General features: G+C 31.6%; 1 non-coding gene and 1 pseudogene across 1 annotated transcript; one reads left to right on the top strand and one right to left on the bottom strand.

Annotated features, from left to right (window-relative positions):
- Positions 1 to 10,748: 10,748 nt before the first annotated feature.
- LOC118605864 lies at positions 10,749 to 10,883 on the top strand. Its single transcript, XR_004952264.1, has one exon. It is a non-coding gene; the product is annotated as a small nucleolar RNA SNORA70 (small nucleolar RNA).
- Positions 10,884 to 23,636: 12,753 nt separating this feature from the next.
- Positions 23,637 to 24,092, bottom strand: LOC107499351 (annotated as a pseudogene).
- Positions 24,093 to 24,850: the final 758 nt, after the last annotated feature.

The raw sequence follows: 24,850 nt of genomic DNA, 5'->3' as shown, positions 1-24,850 counted from the left end.
AGAGTATTTTATTCTTTAATATCCTAAACTTACCCTTATTGTCTTGGGATATTACCTGCACATGTAAAAATGATATTACTTGAGCTATAAAAATCATTTCTAGAGGTTATACAGCAGGAGGTGCATTTTAGGCTTTTGAGAAGTTTAAATCTATATTTATCAATAAACTGTAATGAATCTACTGAATGAAAATCTATGTGTCAGTTAAAATATAAAGAACTCAATTATCCTTGTAATATTTATATTATTAAAAATCAGTATGTTTTACATGATTCAATTTATATAAAAGGCAATATGCATAAATATTTTAATATCAGTATATTTTGCACAATATTACACCATAAAATATTTAGAGGGCTAAGTATTGATATATGTGGTTTAAACTGAGGGCAGGTAGAAGGAATAGAAGAATTAAGAAGGATTTTTTCACATCACCACATATTTTTGTGATTATTTTTATCTAACTACAGAGATACTTTTAGTTTTTCCATGAGTTTCAATGTATAATAATGGTTAAGACCAGACATTTTGGAAATGAACTCTCCATATATATGTTATTTGAAGTTAGTCCTTTAAATCTCTGTGGCTTATTTCATTATGTATAAATAAAGAAGATAATAGTACTCCATAGTGTTGCTGTGAAGAATAAATCAGATTACCTATGTAAAAAACTTGAAAGAGCCCAGTTTCCGCTGTACTTGTCTCTCTCAATTTTTCATAAGCAACACAGGTGTAAACAATTTTTAACTTATATTTTGGTCTAAATATTGGATATAAGTGTCATGAAGGCCAATGGTTATAACAAAAAAAAAGGCAGTATTGAAAATCAGTTGTTTTCCTTTCATAGGTCTAAAATGGTACAGACTTGTAGCCTCTCAATCATGCAGGCTAGATCTAGTAATGTGCATAAGGTTTGAAAATATAATCTGAATAATAAAAATTGTTGATTATAAACTTAAATATATTCATTAGAGTAAGAAAAAGGTAAAATAGCAATGCTGGGTAAATGTTAGAGGCTTATTATCTCAACTGTATTATAATAAATGATTTTGAAAGAACATAATATATGACTAAGTAACTACACAAATGATGATATTTTAATTTCAAACATCCAGTCTACTTACCTGAAAATCTTCAGAAGTAATTTGCTATGCTAGGTTAAAAAGATGTCAATATATGTCGCAGAAAAAAAATGAATATTTTTATAAATATACACTAAAATTAGCTATATCACATCAATCATTAAAAAAAGAAAAAATAATAATACACCTTAGTTTCGATTAGAGATTGCTGTTTAATGTTAATTTTTGCCTTTCCTTTTTATTCTATTCTATTTATTTTTGAATTAAAATTATATATATTTAAGATGTACAATATATTTTGATATACATATACATGATGAAATTATCGCTATAGTCAATCTGATTAACATATCCATCTCTTCATACACTAAGTACCTTTAAAAAATTATTTGGTGCTACTAGAGTACATGAACTCTATTCTCTAAGTAAATTTCCAGTGTACAATATATTATTAGCTACAGTCACCATGCTGTACACTAGATTCCTAGAAATCATTTATACTATACGACTGTAATTTTGTGTCCTTTAAGCAAGATCTCCCCACTTCCCTTACTTCTCTGCCTCTAGTAACCATGATTCTACTCTCTACTTCTATGTATTCAACTTTTTTAGTTTCCTCATAAAGATGAAATCATGCAATATTTTTCTTGCTATGTTTGGTTTATTTTACTTAGCATAATGTCCTCCAGTTTCATTCATGTTTTTGATAATGAAATAATTTCTATCATTTTTTAAGGTTGAATTACACATATAGAGATAGACATAGATTAAGATTATAGCATACTACTACTGCTGCTGCTACTACTACTGCTACTACTATTACTATTACTACTACTACTGCTACTACTACTACAACTAATAAACATGAGATTTATATCTCATATAAATATATCTCATATTATCTTTGTCCATATCTTGGCAACTGTGAATAATTATGCAAGGAACATGAAAGGACAGATGTCTTTTTAAAGTACTGATTTAATTTACTTTGGCTATCTACCCATAAGAAAGATTGCTAGATCACATGGTAGCTATTTTAAATTTTTTGAGAACGTCTATATTATTTCCCTATTTTACATTTCTACCAACAGTGTACAAGAGTGTATTTTTCTCTACATCTTCACCAATACTTGCTATCTTTTCTTTTTTTGGTAATAATCAAATAATTTTTTCATGTTCTTTTCCTCTCACCATATATTTCACTAAGTACCAACATCCAAAATGTATAGAGAGGTTGGTGAGTAGTAAAGCTTCAATGAGATATGTCTTTTGAGTTTACCAAGAATAACTATGCACAGATTTAATCAGAGGAATAGATAAGGAAAATTTTCTATATATATTTTTAATTTTTCAATTACAGTTGGTATATTAGTTTCAGATGTGCAACGAAGTGATTAGATATTTATGTAATTTACAAAATGATCACCGTGTTAAATCTAGTACCATCAGACACTATATATAATTGCATTATTGACTACATTCTCTATGCTGTACTTTTCATCCCCATGACAATTTGTAACTACCAATTTGTACTTAATATCTTCCTCTTTTTTACCTGTTTCCTCAATTCTCCTCCCATCTGACAATCATCAAAATGTTCCCTGTATCTACCAGTTTGTTTCTGTTTTGTTCATTATTTTGTTAGATTACGTATATAAGCCAAATGATCTGGCATTTGTCTTTCTCTGTCTGACATATTTCACTTAGCATATACCCTCTACATATATCCATTTTGTTGTAGATGACAAAATTTCATTCTTTTTAACAGCTGAGTAGTATTCCATTGCATATATATATAAAATTTGTTTTTTTAATTAAATTTATTGAGATGACATTGGTCAATAAAATTATATAGGTTTCAAGTGTACAATTCAATAATACATGATCCATGTATTGTATTGTGTGTTCATCACACTAAGTCAAATCTCTTTATCACTGTATGTTCGACCCCTTTTATCCTTATATACCTCCTCTCCTAGCCCCTTCCCCTCTGATAACCACTAAGCTATTATCTGTGTATACGAGTTTTTGTTTGTTTTGTTTGCTCGTTGCTTTCGGTTTTATACCCCACATGTGAGTGAAATCATATGATTCTCAATTTTTTCTGTCTGACTTATTTTCGAAAGTTTTTAAATTTACTTAAAGACAGATTTAAACAGTACAAGTAATGTGTAAAATTTTATAATTTTAACTTTGTTCTATGATTCTAAGATAAGATAGGATGTTTCTATCAACATCTATTTAATTAGTAAATTATTCTATTCATTCAAGTTGTTTCCAGCAAAACAATTTCACAACTTCAAAACATTTTTCCAGGTACAATTGAGATGTGATTGTGATTAAATAACAACTATCTTTGAGTAATGACAGTGCATACCCAGTGTTTAGGAAGGGAGGTTTTCTAATTTCTTCTTGGTTATTTAGAATTTGCATTACCGAACTTGTCACATCTCATGAATTCTCTTACTGCTATGAAAACTCAAGGCAAAAATCTGTATCTGGGAATTTATATAAAGGTTCTGCTTTCAGAACAGCTAAAAGGAAAAACTCGGTGTTGTATGTATGTATTTTTTAGGATGTATAAACTACATTCTATACATTTTTGAGTAGATAACAGGTTAGCAACTCCACAAACAATTGGCAAAGGGTAGAAAGAATAATTATAATAATGAAGGTAATTTCTATCCTTATAATCCCAACTGGACATGTCGAAAGGATCTTTTTAAAGACAAGCATGACAGCATGGTAGCTTATTCCATGGAGCATTTAAAATACTTGGCAGTCTTAGTTGCTATTTTCTAAAATTATTCAAGCTAACATTTCAATTTAGAAGTTATTTGTAGTAATAAGTTCCAACTAAATTGTTGTAATTATTTGATGCTTTTATAGTCCTCATAATAAAGAAGAGTTGGTACAAATTGAAACAAATGTATTATCTTACACAAGCTATTTTATTCTGATTGTAAAAAATAAGAATATCAAATTACCATGAAGTAAGCATAACATTATTTGTGTCATGTTTTATTTTGTTTTGACTTTCTGTTAATAATATTACACTGCCATTAAAACAGTTGACAGTACAAGTACTGGAAGTGATACACAATTCAGTTACTCAAAAGGTATTTATGTTTTCTGTATCAGAGCACTTAGGGATTATTACTATCATAAACATAGATGCTACCAAAATGCCAGGGTCATTGCCACGTATTCTAGTGTAATGGTGAAATGAATATATTTTATACATTAATATTTTGTTTTAATACTCATCTATAATTTAAATTGTACATATGCTTCTGCAACAAGTCAGGTATCCTCAAAGTTGGATTAAAAGTGAATAATTCTATTTACTTAACATCTTAGATTTTTACATGTTTTGTTGTATTTTTTTTATGTTCTTCTTATGCAATACCATACGCACTGATTACTTCAGTTATTATTTATTTTAAGACAAGTATTTTCAGCTAATTATAGAAGAAACCCAGACCCCAAATCCATAACTGGGGCTGCAGCTCTTTTTGTATTTGGGTTGACTTTCCTCATGTTTACAAAGATGACAAACAACAATTGTGAAAGTTTGCCAACATGTTTATGTGCATTGTGGGAGAGACAGGGCATCTCCACTAACTATGGAATAAAATCTCTTCTAATAACTATAACTAAGAAAATTTAGAGTCACTTGTGTATCCAAGAACTAGTTACTCTCTTCAAGGTAACACTATTAACTAATTTTCTTCAGTCTGTACTCTGATTTTTATTTGGGACAGAATGGATGAGCTCATCATGATTACTTTAGAAGTTTGGAATAATATCTTTTGCAGGAACTAGAAATGAGTCAACTCTACTGAGTTCCATGGATTCTGTGGGGAGGAATGGATACCTGAACTGTACTGGTGCTATGGTAGAAAGACTGAAAGGGGGTTTGATGGTGGCTAAACAATTTATAATATCCATTGACCCATTTATATATTAAAAATTTCTTTATTTCTATATTTATCCCAGGACTCTGCAAAAGACTCAATAGATATACTTAATTACTATTTTATATTTTAATTTGAATGAAATAATATTATAATATCTAAGAATTGTACATTTTCTATAGGTCCACAGCATTTATGAGATGTTTACTTCCCTTTCCATTCAAAAAATTACTTATCTCTATATCTCATTGTAAATTGACAGATAAATATTTTTATCACATTAAAAAGTTTTTTTTTTAATTTTAAGTTTTTAAAATGGATAGTTTGACAAATGTCATGGATAAAGTGTATTGTAGAAATTTTGGCAGTAAGGCAAATATGTGCCTTTCCAGAAAAAAAGTTAATTCCAGACTGGAGAGAGGAATGAGGAGAGATCCTGTGGGGTCTCTAGAGGATCTTTGAGTGTTGACAACTTAAGAAGATTCACAAACATCTCTGTACATCTCAAGTAAAGTAAAGGACACTGCAATGAAATTATGGGAAAAAAGATGGTGCCCATTTGTCAGTAATCTTTGTGAGACATTGGCAAGATGGTTTTCTCCAATGCTCAGGTACTATGCCAGATCATGAAGCAATGTGCACTCTGGGAAAGAGGAATAGAGAGTGAACAGTAGAAGGTTAAGAAATGAAACACTCAGAGATATTACTGCTGATATTTTTGAATAAACATTCATATAAAATAATAAGAATAATATTTTTTATATGAACATTAAGAACAATCTTATTGGAGCCATTATACAGGCTTGGTTTGATTCTTATAACAGCTATTTTTATACTAACAGAATGACACTTAACCTGTCCATAGTTTTAATTTTTCCTATTTAAAATGAAGATAAGAAAAACATTAAATCACAGAGTTTTTGAAAAAATATATATATTAAATAAATTACAACAACTGTTGAAAGATAACATGTTCAACATGTTATTTTATTGCTTATGATTAAATAAATATAACGGGAAGAAATTGCAAAGCAGTGATTTATGGGCCATATTTGGTTCACTGACACATAGCGTTCTAATAATAATTATTGGCCTGCACATTGATAGATGCACATATACTGGAAAATATTGAAACTTTGCATTTCTTATTAAAATCTAAATTTCTGGTATAATTTGAAAGTATCTAAGAAGCTGGCAAAAACTAGGTCTCCAATCAAATGGTAAGATAAATAGCTACACCATCTTTTGATGGGGCATGCTCTTAGCTTCTTCACAAATTTTAGCTATCCCCTTACCATGAGACTAGTTGGTCATTTATTATTGTATTTAGAATGTGTCTATTAAAATTGGAAGAAACAACAGATAAACAAAGAGAATATTTTGAAAAATGGGGAGGGACATATTTCTTTAAAAAGTAAAAAACTTATCACTGTTTGGGCTTTGCACCTTTAAGATAAACTTGCATGATCCTGTGATAATTTGAGTGTTATTTCTGATCCAGCAAACATTACATAGACTAGGTTGCATTTAAATATACTAGAAATAGCAAGATATCCTACCATCACTACCAGAAGTTCTATTAATAACTGAATATTCGTGAAAATCAACAGGATGAAAGAATTCTTTTTTTAGAAAAAACATAAACAAATATATTTGTAAATATACCTGTTATACATTTTAGTTTTGTCACTCATGCTAAATCTCATATCCTTTATATAGTAAATTAAAAAAAATTAATGGTTTTCAAATATTGTTCTATGAAGCTAGGAGGAAAATGTAGGAAGAATGAATGGGAAACTAGACAAGTGTCTCTTTCCAATTGCAACCTCAAATAGAGTAGCTAGAATTGTATACTTTATAAAGTATTAGACCTTTGCGAAATATTTTTTCTAAGGAATGTTCTATTTTTTAATGTAAAAGTTTTTATAACCAGTGGGTTGAATAACATTTATCCCTCTTTAAGTCTCCTGAAAGGAAAAATCAAGCCAACTAATAATAATAATAATAAAACAAAACAGAAAAATACCTACTGAACATTCCTTAAGATTTTGCTTTTCATATTTATGACTGCATAAAGCCATATAAACAAGAAAATAATTTCCATAAAGTCATGTTTCTAGATTCCACATAATATTATGAAAGGTTAAATTATTTATCTTAGCTTTTATATCATTATTTATTTCTTTATTAAAATGAGCTAATTTTCAAAACTATATATCTTCAAATAATTATTAAATAAGATTTAATTAATATATTTTTGGTTATCTTAATATATAATGTTAATCTTATAAGACTACACAAATCTAATTTCTCATAAAAACATTCTTACTTTGATTTATATAACTATGAGATCATATTTGTCATCAGGAGTAACTGTAGACTGTTCCTCAGAAATAGGTACGTGGGTTATTAAAAACAAAAGCAATTAATTCTACCCCCATATTTATTATTTAATGTCAAATAATAATTATTTCTTATTCTTACCATTTATACTGTATTCCAGAATTTTCATAGTATCACAGAACTTCAGTGAAGCTCAATTTTTATTTATTTATTTATTTATTTAATGGAGAGGGAGAGAAAGAGGAAATATGGAAATGTAAAGATTTAACCATGTCTAATATTAGCAAACATTTCAGACAGATGAGTCTTCTTATAAATTTTAAAGAAGAAAATATATACATCTCAGTGGAGAAAGGAGGCTTAGTAAGCAAAAGACCTGCTTGTCAGATTAATCTGGATCAAGTCTTTTGAGGATGAAACATTTCAAGATTTTAGAGGAGTAGTCACAAACATCAGGCATGTATATATTCCAAAAAATTCATGTTCTTTTCAAAATCCACATACACTGACAATGAGATAAGGTTTTCATTTTATACAGAGCAAAATATGTTTATAACAGATTTGCAATAATATTTTTAATAATCTCCTCTAACAGTTTTCTAAATCAGGAGTCTCTTGGGTCAAATAATGTAAGAAATCAAGAAAGTGCTAAATACACACATGCACATACACAAATAATGTACAGCATATATTAATGGATATACAGGAGTCAATTAAAAGATCTCGCAATGGACAAAGTTGGTATAATTTGAGCAATAAGATAAATAATTATTGGATTATAACACAAAATATAAAATGAATACCTGTTCGTACTAATAAAAGCTCACAAATAAATGAGAAAAGATAGACAAAACTCTTATGCAGAAATAGTCAAAATAATTTATGTAAATGATCCACTCTCAAAGAGGTAGAGCATAATTCCTATCCCTTATAAAAGTATGGACTGTGTGAAGTGACTTTCTTCTGAAAAATAAATAAATAAATAAAGAACAATATAGAAAGGGGAAGAAATCTCAGTAAATTTGCAGGGAGAAATTGACAAATGTGTTACGCCCCCAGCCATGCAATCGAGTTTAACATAAATAGTGATAAGTCATCTTGAGAATATGTATCCTTAAATAAATGGTTAGAATGGCAAATTACCTCTCTGGTCTTACTCCCACAAATATATTACCCCAGTATAATAATGAAAAACCCCAAATAAGAAACATTCTACAAAATACTCGATCGGTACTTCTCAAAATTGTCAAGGTTATCAAGAACAAGGAAGTCAAATGAACTCTCACAGCCAATATGAGCCTAATAAGATTTGATGAGTGAATGTTTATTCTGAATGGGATCCTGGAACAATTTAAAAAAAAAGTAAAACCTGAGAAAATCTGAATAAAATATGAGCTAGTTTAGTAATAATGTGTCAATATTGTGACAAATATATCATTAAATGTACAATGTTAATAATAGGAGAAATTGGTTAATATATGGGAAGTCTCTGTAAAATCTTTGTAACTTTTTTATAAATATCAAACTAGTCTCAAAAAAAGCCTATCATGCAAAAAAGAAGGGGATCCTATTTACAGTTCCCTATTTATGGAGCTTAGAAGTAACCACTCCATACTAATAACAAATAAAAAGGTGAAAAAATTGAAAACTCAACAACTCTTCTTAAATGCTTAAGAGAGGGTAGGACACAGGGCAGAACACTGCCATCAAAATCAGGGAGATGGGCAAATAAAGTAGCAATTTACTATAGCTGAGACTCACAAGCAGAAACTTTTGCATGACCCCTTCAGGGCAGGAAAACCTGACTCATAACTGACAAATTGCTGGAGGCTCAGTGTGGACAATTCTGAATTAAAACCTCCAGGGCATCTCAGTGACAGGAGAATTCCAACAATTTTGTAAAATTTGCTTCTAGACACTCAGCCATATTCTCATAGTAAATATCTGATGAAAATCCCCCTGAGTTTCTGACAGGGAGAAGAGAAAGAAACCACTTTGAAATAACACAGAGCACTGTGTTATTAACAAGGTCTGCCCTCAGTGTTAACCAGAGTCTAGCTTGCTAGAGTATATCAGAGCCTAAATGACCTGGAGTAAGGGAAATATCTAACTCCAGCACACCTTACCATTTGTCCCACCTAACCAGATAAAACAAAACAAAACAAAACTGAGAAATGCTTGTAAAGTTCACAGTCCAGAGGCATATATGCTTAATAAAAGACTGAAACCTAAAAACAGGATTATAGACAATGTCTTCCCCCATCACCTCATCACCATGTTACTAAAGGCCTATCAACAGCAATTGCTTTACCCAGTATATAGTGGCCTACTATCAAGAATGTGTGTGTGCGCGTGTGCACGTGTCTGTGTGTCTGTGTGTCTGTGTGTCTGTGTGTCCGTGCATGTATACACACATAAGGCAAACAAACAAGGTTAAAAAAAAAAAAAAGACTAAATAGACAGAGCAAATATCAGAATGAGGCACGGCAGGAATGTTGGAATTTTTAAACCTAGAATTTAAAATAATTATGAAAACGACTTTGATAGACTTTTTAGGAATAAGGACACAGCTGAGGAAAGGATTTCTGAGCTAGAAAATATATCATTAGAACCTTGAAAACCAAAAAGGAAAGAGAAGAGATAAAAAAAAAAAGAAGAAGAAAAAAAAAGAAACAGAACAGACTATCCAAGAACTATGGAACAAGTACAAATTGTTTAGCACTTGCATAATGGGACTTTCAGAAACTCAAGAACGAAATATACATGCAGAATGATAAGATTTGAAAATTTCCTCAAATTAATATCAAACACAAAACCACAGACCCAGTAATCTCATAGAACAGAAAGTAGGTTAAATGCGAAAAAAACTACACCTGGTCATACCATTTTGAAATAAAAAAAAATCAAAGATAAAGAAAACATCCCAGAATATGCCAGAGGGGAAATATAAATATCTTATCTATATGGAACGAATAAAATTTCATCCAATTTTTCTTCAGAAATGATGAGCAAGAAGAAAATAGAGTGAAATAGTTAAAGTATTGAGGGGAAAAAAAAATGAGAGACAAAGCACCAACCTACCTAAAATGCTGTACCCTGTGAAACTGTCCTTCAAAAGTAAAGAATAAATAGTCTTTCTCAGACAAAAAATAACTGAGGAAATTTTTGCAAGTGTACACCACTCTTTCAAGACATATAATATATATTTATATACATATATATGCTTCGATATAAGTAAAATGAATGACAGCAATAATACAAGGGATAGAGAGAGGAATTAGGATTATTTTTTATTATATTGTACTCATAGTGTTTGTAATGTTTGCAGTGTTATTTAAAATTTATTATTAGCCATAAATATATATTACGATCTCTAGGATGAGCATTAAAAAACATAAAAAGAAAAATGCAGCCAATTAAGCTGACCGTACTCTTTTCCCTGTGGGGGGTTCGTTAGGCAATGGCTACAAGAAGCAGTCTGCTGGCAGTGTATGAAGACTGTTGGCTCATATAGGTTGCCCTAAGAGATATAGAGACAACATTTTTCAGTGACTATGCATGTTTGAACTGAAGCAGTCCCCAGTGTAAGCTCCAGAGAAGCATGCAGGAGGCTTTCATCCCCAGGGCACAGTGGCCAGGGTCCAAATTGGTCAAGTCATTATATCTATGTGCATCAGGATGCAGAACAAGGAGCATGAGACTGAGGCCCTATGCAGGGCCAAACTCAAGTCTCCTGGCTGCTAGAAGATCAGACAACAACAGTAGAATACATGTTTTTTTCCAAGTCGTGGAGTTTAACTAAGTTTAATGCAGATGAATTTAATGACAAGGTGATCGAAAAGTAGCTTATTTCAGATCTTTGTGGGGTCGAATACATTACTAATTGTGGTCACTGGACAAATTGGCGATTCCTGTATTTATAGGGGCTGTGGTGCTGCCCTAACCTTACTTACCAAAAAACCTACTTTCTGTAAAAAAAAAATTAAGTATAACTGATATGCTAAGAAAAGAGAAAAAATGGAATCATAAAATGTTCACTTAAAACCACAAAAGTCTAAAAAAGAGAATGGAACATAAAAACAGCAACAAAATCAAGGGAAACAAATAGAAAACAGTAATGGATATAGTAGATATCAATCTAATTATGTTAATAACCATTTGAAATATCAGTGGTCTAAGCATACCAATTAAGAGATAGAGATTGTCAAAGTGGATCAAAAAGCAAGACCCATCTATATATCATCTACAAGAACCTAGTTTAAATATGAAGCCACATAAAAATTTAAATGCATGCATGGATAATGATTTAGTATTATAAAACTAATATAAAGTGAGAGTAACTATATTGATTTCCAATAGAGCTTATTTCAGAGATAAAAATATCATGAATCAAAAGTGAACATTATAAAATGATAAAGGGATTGATTCTTCAAGAAGACATGACAATCTTTAAAGTGTATGTGCTTAACAACACAACATCAAAGTACATGAGGCAAAAACTAAGAGAAATACAACTGCTAAGAGAAATAGATTAATCAAATATCTAAGTTGGAAACTTCCACATCTCTCTATTACATAAGGACAGATCTAGCAGGCAGAAAATCAGTAAAGACATACTTGAACTCAACACCATTAATCAACTGGATATAATTGACATTTACAAAGTACTTCATCCAACAGCAGAATATACAGTTTTCTTAAGCTGACATGAACATTCACCAAGAGAGATTACAGATTGGGCCATAAAACTTAAAAATTTAAAAGAATAGAAACCATGTAATGTTTACTCTCAGACCACAAAAGAATTAAACTAGAAATTAAACTAATATGAAGATAACTGGCAAACTCTAATATTCATGAAGGTTAAACAACACATTTATAAGTAACACATGACACAAACAGAAATCTCAAGACAAATTTAAAATTATTATTAATAAAAAGTTAATATGCACAGTCAATGGCTTTTCTATATGCCAGGAGTAAACAAGATGAATTTGAAATTAAAAACACAATACCATTTACATTAGCACCCCAAAATACGAAATACTTAGGTATAAACCAAGAAAAATATGCACAAAATTTATGAGGAAAAGTACAGAATTCTGATGAATAATATCAAAGATTAACTAAATAAAGGGATAAATACTCCATGTACATGGAAAGAGAGACTTGACATTATCAAGATGTCAGTTCTTCCAACTTAATCTATAGATTCAATGCAATTCCTATCAAAATCTCAACAAGCTATATATTGGATTACAATAAACCGATAAAGTTTATATTGAGACTAAAAGAGCCTGAATAGACAATATAGTATTGAAGGAAGAGAATGAAGTTGGAGGACTGACACTATCTTTATCAAGACATACTAGAATGCTATAATGATCAAGATAGTGGGCTATTAGTGAAAGAATAGATAAACAGATTAATGAAACAGAATAGAGACCCCAGAGATAAACCCCCATTTAAATAGTCAGTTGCTCTTCGACAATACAAAGGAGCAAAGATAGTCTATAACAGATGGTGCTGGAACAACCAGACATCTACATGCAATAATAAAAAAGAAAAAAAGACTAATCTAGACGCAGATTCTACATCATTCACAAAGATTAACTCAAAAGAGATTACAGACTTTATATATAAAATGTAAAGCTACAAAACACCTTGAAGATAATAGAAGAAAGAAATCTAGATAACTATGGGTATGGTGATGACTTTGAAAATAAACACCAAAGGCATGATTCATGAAATAAGTAATTAATAAATAGGCTTCTTTAAATTAAAAACTTCAGTGCTATGAAAGATAATGTCAAGAGAATAAGAAGGTAAATCTCAGATTGAGGGAAAATATTTGTGAAAGTCATATCTGATCAAGTACTATAATCCAATATACACAAAAAACTCTTAAAACAACAATAAGAAAATTAAGAAAACAAATTTAAAAATAGACCAAGGATTTTAGCAGACACCATACCAGAGAAGATATACATATGGTAAATAAGCATATAAAAATTCTCCACAACAAGTTTTATCAGTGAAACGCAAATTAAAACAATGAGATACTACTATCTACCTATTAGAATGGCCAAACCCAGGACACTGACAACTCCAAATGCTAGTGAGGATGTGGAGCAAAAGAAAATCTCCTTCATTGCTGGTAGATATGAAAAATGGTACAGTTACTTGAAAAGACAATTGGGCAGTTTTTAAAAAATTAAACACACTCTTATTTTAAGATCAAATAATAGCATTCCTAGGTATTTACCCAAAGGAGTTGAGAAGTTTTGTTCACACAAAAACCTACACATTGATGTTTAAGCAACTTTATTTATAATTGTCAAAACTTGGAAGTAGCAGAGATGCCTTCAATAGGTGAATGGATAGATAAATGTAGTACATCTGGACAATGGATTATTACTCAATACTAAGAATAAATGAGTTATCAAACCAATGAAAAGATATGAAGGAAATTTAAAAGAATGTGACTCAGTGAAAGAAGCTAATCTGAAAATGGCTACATAGTATATAATCCCAACTTTATGATATTTTGGAAAAGGCACAACAACAACGACATTAAAAGAATAAGGTTGACAGGTGATAAGAATAAACAGGTGGAGCACAGAAGATCTTTAGGGCAGTGAAAATACTCTGTATGATATTATAATGATGCATACATGTCATTATATATTTGCTCAGATCCATAGAATATACAACACCAAGAATGAAATGTAATATAAAGTATAGACTTTGGAAAATTATAATGTGTAAATGTAGGTTCATCAACTAACAAATGTACTTCTATGGTAGGCAGTATTGTAAGTTTGGGAAGTCAGAATGTATATGGAGAATCTCTGTACTTTGAATTTTTCTGGGAAACTAAAATTGCTCTGAAAACACAAATCTTAATTTTAAAAGAATATGAGATAAAATCTTCATAGATAAAAATTTGCATAATTTGCCAGCAAATCAAAGTTAAAGAAATGTTTTAAAAATATTTCAAGCATAAGAATAAATGTATAAAGAACACTTTCCCTCTTATTTTTAACTTCTAGCTGACAGATTTTAAAAAACTTTCTCTCAAAAGGCCAAATAGTAAACATTTGCACCTGCAGATTATAAAGTCCTGTCAGAACTACTCTACAATTATAAAGCAAAAGAAGCTGCAGAAAACACATAAACAGATGACCATGGCTGTCTTTTTATAAAACATATTCATATTGCCAAAATCGTATTGCCAAAAACATACAATAGACAAAGGAAAGCATCTTCATAAATGGTGCTGGAAAAACTGGAAAGTCACATGCAAAGAATGAAACTAGACTGCTGTTTGTCAACATTCACTCAGATTAACACAAACTGGATCAAGGACATGAATAGAAGAACTGAAACAATAAATTGCATAGAAGAAAACATAGATACTAACCTCATAGACCTCAGATTTAGATAGGATTTAAAAAAAATTTGATCTCAAAGGAAAGGGAAGTGAAAGAAAAATAAATGAATGAGACTATACAAATGAAAAAGATTCTTCATAGCAAAAGAAACCATCGATAAGGCAAAAAGGCAACCATCTGGGAGAATATATTTGCAAACAACACCTCTAATAAGGGCCTAATACCCAGAATGCATAAAGAACTCATACAACTCAATAATAAAAATACAATTTAAAAATAGGCAGAGTAACTGAACAGACACTTGTCCCAAGAAAGTATACAAATAGTCAACAGACATATGAAAAGATTCTCAACTCCACAAGCTATATGGGAAATGCAAATCAAACTACAATGAGCTACTATCTCACACCTGTTAGAATGGCTATCATCAACAGGACAAGTAATAACAAGAATTGGAGAGGTTGTTGGGGAAAAAGAAACCCTCATACACTGCTGGTAGGAATATAAATTGGTCCAGCCACTATGGAAAACAGAATAAAGGTTCTTCAAAAAACTAAGACTAGGATTACCATATGACCCAGCAATCCGTCTTTCGGGTTATTACCCAAAAAATTGAAAACATTTATCTGCAAAGATATATGTACCCTGATGTTCATAGCAGCATTATTTATGGTGGCTAGGACATGGAAGCAACCGAAGTATCCTACAATATATAATTGAATAAAGAAGATGTGGTACATTATACAATGGAATATTACTCGGCCATAAGAAAAGATGAAATACTGAAATTTGTGACAACATTGATGGATCTTGAGATAATCTTGCTAAACAGAATAAGACAGACAGAAACAGTTGAAAACCATATGATTTCACTCATATATGTGATACAAAAGTGAAAGCAATAAAGAAACAACACAAACAGAGATTCAGGTACATGAAGAGTGGATTAGTAGTTACCAGAGGGAAGGAGGACAGAGAAGGTAAATAGGGGTAAAAGAGGTTAAATACTTAGTGATGGAAGGAAATCTAACTTTGGGTTGTGAATACACAGTGCAATATGTATATGATGTAGTGTCGAATGTACGCTTAAAACTCAGTTGATTGCATTAATCAATGTTACTCCAATCATTTTTAATTAAAAAAAAGAAATACATGGAATATAAAACTGAAAGCAACAAGTGAACATGATAAACAAGCAGAGACTTGTGGACATGGGCAATAGTTTAGTGGTTACCAGAGAGAAGGTAGGGAGATGTGGGGTAGATAAGGGTAAAGGTGGTCAAACATATGGTGACAGAAGGAAGTTTAACTTTGAATGGTAAACACATGATGCAAAACATATATGATGTATTATTAAATTGTACATTTGAAACCTATGTGATTTCATTAACCAATGTCATCCCAATAAATTTAATAAAAAAAGAAAAGAACCAAAAAAGTGTATCTTCCAACTACATTCTCATGCACTAAAATAATTTTTAAAACGAGTATAAAAATGTAAACTCTAATATAAAATTTATAAGAGATATGAGGACATTAACCAAATAAAAAGTACAGAGGGTTAATATATAAGTAAAAAAAATGTCCAAATTTACATCTAATACAATAAATATAAATTAAAACAATAAGTAACTAACATTTTATCTGTCAGTTAAAAATGTTACTATGATTATTTTTCCTTTTGTTTGTGTTGCTCTTTTTATGGTTATACCATAGCAATGTCACATGGCCAGACAAGTGGGAACTTTCAGATATGGTTGGTTAAATCAGGTTATTTCATATTCTAGTGATAAGAGTATAACATAAAACAATAGCCATAAAAATTAGCATGACTTTTCATTCATCAACACTCTTTAAGAACTGATTCCTTGAGAAAAAAAATTTTAATCAACATATATTTTTTGAAAACCTATCGGTTTGGTGGTATTCGAACCTGTCTATGAGATATAATTGTTAATGATATGCAGGATATTTTAATAAAACATTAAATTATTAAAGCTGGCTATAAAATTGCATTCAGTATGTTCTCATTTTGTCATAATTACATGTATATACATCTGTCTATAAAATATACAGAAACATATATGCTAAAATTTTATGGTATACACGTGCATGTGTATTATTTTCTGCATTGTACTCACTTTCTATTATAATATACATTGTTTTATTTGTAAAATAAGTTCTATTCTCATACATAATGAAAATATACATTTTCCTCATGGCAAGGTTGGAAAGTAAGTTTAGTATCAGTATGAAAAATGATCCATACTCTCACACAGAATATATTAATTATTACCATTTAGAGAATTCAAAATTTTCTAGATTTTATGTAATTATGTATATGAAGGGTTTATATTGATAATAATTTTATTAATAAATTTAGCATCCTGAAGATGATATGTGAAGTTTAATAAATGCATGAACTATTAATAAACATAATTATTAATTGCTGCATAATTCTACATAATTTGACATAATGGCACAGAGTACTATAAAATCTATTTAGCTATTTCTGGACAATCATGTTTTTTATTTAAACATTACAAACTACGGTAATGCATATTTATGTGTATTTGCATGAGTTTTAAAAATATGTATATAAGTATTGTTTCCTTTAATAGATTTTTAGAATGTAACATTTTAATGGATCTTTGTATATAATATAAAGTTTGTTTTCTTTAGAAATGTAAATGTTCCTAAAACAAATCATATTAATTATTGAGATTTGGGGGATTTAGTATGGTTTAAGCATTGTTCTCTAATAAATGGCTAAATCTGAAGTAAAATAATTATAATTTTGGTAAAATGTTAGTTTTAGGACTGGGAATTTTCTTATGGAGGGCAGACATCTGACAACACTGGATAATTTTTGGGAAAAAGATAAAAAATCCTGAGATTGAGAAAAACATTAGAGGAAGAAATAAATGCGTATAATAGGTAGCCTTGAGTATCTTTCCTGCTCCATACCAACTCGTAGTGTTCATTGTTTCCATGTTAACCAGTTGCGTCCTGCTATATAAGTGGGGACTCTTTCACAGACTGAAGTATAAAGATATAAAAGAAAGAAAAACAATATTCAGTGATGAAATTTACTATTATTGTAAAGACAAATAAACTTTAAAATGCCTTTTTTGGGCAAATTGCAGAAATAACCAAATGTCAGATTTGGGCAGCTTCTTATGCCATGGTTAAAATATCGGTCTTGGACAGGCTTAGATGTGAATATTGGGTTTCCACCAGGAGGGTGGAAGCTGCCTGATGAGATTTGGTGCTCTGTTCCTTGAATACGTTTGGATGGAAAACAGAGACAGCTTTGCCGAAGGGTGAAAACAGCAGGACTACATATAAATCCCTTCATTGTTCCTAAATTTTAACTTGTTGGCATATCTTTGCCGAAAATTTTTTCTCCTAAGTCTTATAAACTAAGAGCAGCTGATATATGTATATCAGTTTCTTTTTGGGGATTGTATTTACATTCTCTGTATTGGATAAAATTTTGCATGTATGGATTTGTAGTTTGAGTATTCCATAATACTCTTTTGAGACAGGCCAGCAACACAATCTTGTAGGATGTTACTGGCAGGATTAAAACACATATATACTAGAGCACAAACTAATCGCCATCACCTAAATAAAATGTAGTTTTAACCATGAAGTGATAATCTAGCAAGGACCATGCTGATCTAGTATTATTTTGAGGTATATGACAAGAAATGCTGTTGAAAGCAGAAAATCCAGATATATGACAAGACTAAAAGTCTGGTTAAGTGATTTGTTCATTTCTAATTATTAAAATATGAGATGAAATATATACATATTATAGAATTTTTTACATAGAACAATATAAAGGAAACTAAAATGTGCTTCACATCTTACCACTACAACGCCACAACTGTTTCGATGATGTTTTTATACCTTTAAAAAATTATCAAGAGAGGGTTCAGACCAAAAAAAAAGAAAAAATAAAAGTAGCCACCAGCTAGAATTCAGGTTCTCATTATTTCTATTTATTTCTTTATATTTTATAATATGTTCAATTAATTTGGATAGATTCACAATCGATATTTCAATTCCGATTTGTAAATATTCAGAACACAGTTTTTCATTGTGCATTCTTTTAATTAGCTTTCTGTCCTGCTTTAAATATAATTCCACACATACTTCAAAATTTAATGCTGCTGTACTACATAACTAAGTGATGTACAATATCACTAATGTAAAATTTTCTGGATATGAGTTCATGTTAAACACTGAGGATAGACAGAATGTTAACTCTAGGATGATGAAAGGTAATGAAACAAACCAAAAACTGCATTCTAATTATTTCTGTTTTCCAAAGTCTCATTTGTTTTAGCTAGCTTGGGCGCCTATCTCAAATACCATAAACTTGGGTGACTTAAACAACAAATGTCCATTTATCACAGTTCTGGAGGTTGGAAAGTACACCATAAAAGTGCTGGCAGATTTAACATCTAGTGAGAGCCACCTTCTACCTGTGTGCTTACGTGGCCTTTCCTCCTTACCTATTCCTGGAGAAAGAGAACTCTCCTTTCTCTTCCTCTTCTTTTAAGGGCATTGATCCCACCATGAGGACCCCTTCCTCATGACCGAATTTAACCCTAATTACCTCCCAAATACCGTCACATTGGGCATTAGGGCCTCAGCATATGAATTAGGGCAAGAGTGAGGGGACACAAATATTCAGTCCATAACATCATTACAGTCTTTCTGAGTGACCTGTGTCTTCTACCACTTACAGCTTAGCTGTCGAAAGCTAGCATTGTATTTGAAATACGACTTTCTAGAAATCTAACTTAGAATAGATTAAAAGATTAGGTGAGAATTCTTCACAACCAGTATCTGTAAGCAGAAGATCAGTATCGATATGTCTAGCATAAACATAGAAGGATGTCTTATTCTACCAGTTAAATTTATATGCTATTTGTATCCACCATTTACATAGTCTTCTACCTGTTTCATCTACTTATTCATACATCCTCTTCCTACTCTAAATAGACTTCAAACTAAGAGTAGATAATAACCATGTTCTTACTGTGTTCATTATAATACATAAAACTTAAACAAACCATAATGTTATACTCCTGAAACTAATATAAAATAATATTGAATGCCAACAGTAATTGAAAATACTTTTGAAAATTGAAAAAAAATTAAAAGTTTAGTTGTAATAAAAATAATAGGTAAAACATTATATATACAAATATAATACACAAAGTTTTTGAATGAACATATTTTTTTATATTCTCCACTGAGGGACTGCTTGAGGGAAGAAGTGGAGAGAAAATGAGATTTCTGCAATTTTTCAGTCTCTTCTCCCTTCCTCTTGATTTTATCTATCAATCACAAACACATCTACATGCTTTTTGTGTCATCTATACACAGTCAAGAAATATCTTACACAGAAATTCACCTGTCTAATAACATATCCCTGTATTTCAACTTTTTACCAAGTTTCACCAAAGACTTGGAGTATTTCATTTTTGTTAGCTCACTGATGATGACAGAATATAGGTTATTCTGCTATCCTGTGACTAAAGAAATATTTAAATAACCAAAATTATATTAACCCAAATTAGTTTAAATTGGTGGTAAATTAAATGGTTGAGCAGTGTCTGGTTAACTGGTAAGGACATAAATCACACCTTTGGAAGAGGGAATGTTTGCCTCTGTGTTAGCTTCTACAGCTAGCTCCAAAGACTTTACACTGGATCTAAGCCTCTTCTCCCAACCCAATATCATGTTCATGAATATCTAAGTTTACTCTGTTATTGGACTCAACTCTTCCATATTTGAAAATCTTCATAAATAGCATTGAAAGCTGTGAGGTTTTAGAGAAAAGGGATAGTCTTGAATGGCTGTGACTCTACTCATAACTTTATGTCTCTATTGGTTCTTCTGTCTTGTACACTCCTCTACCCCTTTAAGGAACTTAGAAATCGAAGGACGCCAGTATCCAGTCTATTGAGGCAAACTGAACAGCAGCTAATCTTACCCATCTTCTGAATAATTTAAAATGTCTTCTGTGTTTCATCATTATGTACAACACCAATTGTTAGATAAGTAGAACAAATAAATATTTTAAACAGTAACACAATTAATTCGTGTTTATGTTTTGCCTTATTGTTCAAAAAGAATTAAAATGGTGTACATAATTAATTATGTACTTTATGATTAGATTGAAATAGCCATAAAGTAATCGGCAATTAGGAAAGAATGAACAAGATTAAGTTTCTAGGCCCTTTTGCTTATCTGCTCTTACAAGTAGACTGTGATCTATTGATACAGATTATCAAATATAATGTATTTTATTTTTCCTCATACAAAAATGCTGTCTTCCTAGGGAAGAACTATTTCACAGAAGACTGAACCTTAAAGAAATTGGAAAATATATTAATATCTGTAGATTATTTTAGGTGTAATTTAAAGATATAAGAAATTTCAAAATTTCACAGCAAAAATGTTATTTTCTCCATAGGACTCTATGACAAATGTGTCCATTTGGGCAAGTGGATGACTTGCACGCAGTGATAATGAAAGAGTCAATATTCCATGGCAACTAGATATAGGAGGTGACAAATTACTTCCTTCACTACTCCCCACATGGTCCCTTAAGGCCAGCCCCATAAATAGATGGATTTAACTGCTGCAGCTTTAGTGAGAATTTAGAAGTAGCAAAAGTCTGCACTTACAGCTGAATTAGAGTCTTTTTTTCTAGTATCACCAGTAGGACAAAGTAAGAAAGACTGCTACCAGAAGACTACTATAAAGAGCACATATTTTAACTGGAAAAGGTACAATTTTTTTTATCCATTATTCCCTATATTAGTTTAATAGATTAATTTAACATGAGGCAATGATGGTATTTTGATCCCGATGTACATTTAGTGACTCACTAAATCACTTACTTCATACTTGTCAATTTCCTCGCTAAGTCTCAGTTGCATCAAGTACAAAATAGGGACCAATGACCATTTCTCATGGCCTACCCAGAAGAAATGCTTTATTGCCCCTTAATATCTACTGCAAATCTAATACTCTAGTACACTACTGCTTCTAATTACCACTTTCCAAGGCACAAAGAAGATCAGATCTAACACGGGGAAATTTTCAGTGGAATTGACATTAATAAAATTGAACTCTGATGTTTCTTTCTAACCCCCTTTCTTCAATGTTAGACTCTGTAGTAGATACTGTTGGTGCTCTGTCCAGGGGCATATATCCCCCAAATGCTGTGAAAGTTGATTGCTAACAGCTCACAGCTACACCCCTCTTCTGAGAATTGCTCTCAATCAACACAAGCCAATTCATCCTAAAATGGCTGGAAGATAATGTCCTCATCCTGGGTTTAGCCCTCAGCCAATGATGGACTTAAAAAAGTGTATAATATTCTGGCCCTCTGCTTCACATCGATAGCATTCTACTGCCAGTAATGCTTCAGAGCTTCCTGCGGGGTCAGACTGAGCTATTCTTCAGCGGTGCCCATTTCTTTGCCTGCTTCTTTCTTGTCCTGTTTTGATTCTTTCACTTTTTTTCAGGCTTCCCCAAAGAGCACTTCCTCAACAAGCCATTTACAAAAGAGCCCCTGCCTCATCCTACTCTTCTAGGGAATGTCGCGTATACCTCATAATGTGCTGGGCTTCAACGTAAGCACATCTAATCCTTGGAGCTGGCTTGCCCCTTTTGTGTGGCAACAACATACAAGAAGATACATTAGGATATGAAGTGAAATTTAAAATCAAAACAAATCACAAAAACTACCAGATCAACAGGATGAACTCCACCATTTCCCAGTCTTGGGTTTTGCTTTGACGTAACCATGCCTTCCCAGGAGAACAGACGTGGCAATGTGGAGACATAGATATTTAGGTAATTTATGAGAGCCATGGGATGTGTGTGGGTATGGGTGAATATGCATGTGAATAAGCGTGGTGTGTGTGTGAGAGAGGAGTGAGGAGAGAGGGTGAGAGAGGGGATTTAGTTTACAGATTCTCAAACTTTAGGACACATTGGAATCACCTTGAGGACTTGATATAACCAATTGCTGCAGCCCCCACCCCTGTCTCTGATATAGGATGAGCCTGAGAAATTACATTTAAAAGTTTTCAGGAAATTTAGACATCGTTGGTCCAAAGCCAAATTTTGAGAAACTCTTGTCTATAGAAACGATGATCAATAAAACATTCTGAGATGATAGAATGTCCTATAGTCTATTTTATCCAATATAGATGACACTAGTCATTAGGTACACCTAGAGTTTCCAAAGCTGGTAGACTCATTTTTTTCTTTTTTCAATTTAATTTCTAACTGAAAGCTATATAGTTTTAATATCATATATTTTCCGTTACATGGACCCTCACTGAAACCCCTGCTGAGATCTCCTCAAAGATGAACATAGTAACTTCACTCTATTATTTTGAATTTTCTTTGCCTTTGCCTTTTTAAAATACAATATGATAAAATAAGGAGTCTCAGTAAACAGTACACTTTGCAACAGTACTTGATATACCAGACTTTTTTGCTTTGGTTCTTTCTTATCTCACTTTTGGATTACTTAGTATAAAACCATAAATTAAATTCTATCATTCTTATTACAATGTTGTAAGCCAGTTATGCAAGTATTTTTTCTCTATCTTTCTATTTATAGTTTCTTAAATTTCCTGACTTACTTTATATATCCATTTATTAAATATTGTATACTTCCTTCTCATTATCTCTTACTTGTTTTTCTAAATTACATATAATACTACTAAAAAAACTCAGCTAACATTTTTTTACTTCCCTTTCCTTCAGTTCCATTTCCCGTCAAATATAACATCACTATTTTTCTTTTTGTTTTTTAAAGTATATAAACTATTTATTATCAGATGAAGCCTACAGATTTATTTCTTCTTGGACACATCCACAGTGTGGCCTTGAAGGCCAGTGGTCTTGGTGTGCTGGCCTCTAATACGAAGTCCCCAGAAATGGCACAACCCTCTGTGGGCCTGAATTTTTTTCAGTTGCTCCACCTCTTCAGGGAGCTCATCCAGATCATTGGCCAGGACCTGGCTGTATTTCTCGTCCTTCAGGTCTTTCTGTCTGTTTAAGAATCAGTCTGGGATCTTGTACAGCTGTGAATTTTATATAATGGTGATTAAACGTTCCACCTCATCCTCAGTGAGCTCTCTTGCCCTCTTGGTGAGGTCAGTGTCGGCTTTCCTCAGCACCACAAGAGCATATCTTCGCCCCACACCCTTAATTGTGGTGATGACAAATGCTATTTTCTACTGCCCATCTATATTGGTGTTGAGTACTCGCAAAATGTGCTGGAACTTCTTAGGGATTACTAGAGACATGGCGGTAGCCCCAGTGGCAGCGTGTAAACCTTTATGGAAAAGAGTAACATCACTATTTTTCTTCATGCTTACAGCAGAAATATTAATTTAGTGACTGTTCTTCATTTATTTCAGAAATATTTATGATTATAAAATATAGTTAAGAATAATGCTTAAAATCTTCTTGAGCACTGCACTCATGGAGCTTATACAGTCATACACTGAACAATGATATTTTAGTAAGGACAAACCATATGCATGACAATGGTTCCATAAGATTATAATGGTGCTGAATTTTCTTTAAGAAATAAAAGTGTAAATGGTTCAGGAGGAATTTTTTTTTTCTCTGGTGGGAGCAGTATCTGCGGGGCTTGGCAATATATTACTTCTCACTCACAGCACTTCACTTTTGAGAGCACAGGTTACATTCCAGTCAGTCAGTCACTGACCTGTTTTAGTATAGAGGAACCTGTACTTCAGAGCACACTGCTTTAAATATTTTGTTGAGGAACTAGGGTCATGTACATGATCACAGGTCAACAGGAATTACCTCAGCAAGTATTAAGTGCCACTTCCACTTTAGTAACAGCTTTCTGTGGTAGTGTGGAACCCGCCTGTCTCTATACTTTGGAAATATTTTTAGGTTATAATGCTGTAAAACATAGGTAGGTTTTATTTCTTTCATAGATTTTATATAGGAGAGATAGGGTCCTAAAAAGAGTCAATGAAACTAAAAACAATTTTCCAAAGTCAAAATAGTGAGTCTTCAGTTCTACACC

Source organism: Rousettus aegyptiacus, unplaced genomic scaffold (assembly GCF_014176215.1).
Source record: "Rousettus aegyptiacus isolate mRouAeg1 unplaced genomic scaffold, mRouAeg1.p scaffold_m13_p_7, whole genome shotgun sequence".
NCBI lineage: Eukaryota > Metazoa > Chordata > Mammalia > Chiroptera > Pteropodidae > Rousettus > Rousettus aegyptiacus.
The sequence above is the reverse complement of the archived record's forward strand: the minus strand, read 5'-3'. Positions and strand labels throughout refer to the sequence as shown.